The sequence below is a fragment of the Budorcas taxicolor genome, chromosome 13 (assembly GCF_023091745.1).
Source record: "Budorcas taxicolor isolate Tak-1 chromosome 13, Takin1.1, whole genome shotgun sequence".
NCBI lineage: Eukaryota > Metazoa > Chordata > Mammalia > Artiodactyla > Bovidae > Budorcas > Budorcas taxicolor.
Genome location: NC_068922.1, coordinates 14,921,595 through 14,922,680, shown reverse-complemented (window position 1 = coordinate 14,922,680; position 1,086 = coordinate 14,921,595). Strand labels below are relative to the sequence as shown.

At 38.4% G+C, this 1,086-nt stretch overlaps 1 non-coding gene across 1 annotated transcript; it reads right to left on the bottom strand.

Moving 5' to 3' along the window:
* Positions 1–806: 806 nt before the first annotated feature.
* On the bottom strand, positions 807–878 carry TRNAS-GGA (transfer RNA serine (anticodon GGA)). Its single transcript has one exon. It is a non-coding gene; the product is annotated as a tRNA-Ser (tRNA).
* Positions 879–1,086: the final 208 nt, after the last annotated feature.

The following is a 1,086-nucleotide window of genomic DNA, read 5'->3' as shown; positions in this document are numbered from 1 at the left end:
ATTTGCAACAACACAAATGAGCCTGGAGAGTATTATGCTTAGTAATAAGTGCTAAAGAGAAAGACAAATATTGTATGCTTTCATTTATATGTGGAACCTAAAAAATAAAACAAATGATTTAATATTAAAAAAAAAAAACAGATACAGAGACTGAACTAGTGGTTACCAGTGGGGATAGGGGTAGAGGTAAGAGAAAAATAGGGAAAGGGGATTAAGAGGCACAAAGTGTTGGGCATAAAATAAATAAGGTACAAGGATGCAATGTACAACACAGGGAATGCAGCCAGTAATTTTATGACAACTTTAAATGGAGTATAATCTGTAAGACTATTGCATCACTATGTTGTACACCTGAAACTAATATAACATGTCAGTCGACTGTTCTTCAACTCAAAAAATAAAAAACACACCCATCTGATATACACCACTGACTCATTAACATTAAACTCACAGCTGACAGTCCTGTAACTCATGCCTCTGAAGTTTCTCTAACAGACATATTTTCTCTGAAAGGCACAAAACAGCCTTCTCATGTTTAGATATCTCATGTTTAGATATATTGATAACAACACTTCAACACTATGCTTGGGCATCATTTGAAACAGTGAAAAAACCTTCAAAAGCTCAAAAATTCAAATAATTAGTACTATTAATGAAGTACTTTTGTAGTGAAGTGAAAGTGAAGTCGCTCAGTCGTGTCCGACTGTTTGCGACCCCATGGACTGTAGCCTACCAGGCTCCTCCATCCATGGAATTTTCCAGGCAACAGTACTGGAGTGGGTTGCCATTTCCTTCTCCAGGGGATCTTCCCAACCCAGGGATCGAACCCAGGTCTCCTGCATTCCAGGCAGATGCTTTAACCTCTGAGCCACCAGGGAAGCGGTACTATACTGCAAAAAGGATTCTCATTTACAGCATAAGAACTGAAACAAGAAGGCCAGTGTCACTTTGCTTGACCTCAGCTGGGAACATCCCCACCTCAGGTGACTCAAGTTTTCTACTATTCTGCACTTCTTTAGTGTTAAACAAATACACAAATGTGAAATACATGAACAATGAGGATAAAGTGTACCTGATTCATTCTGT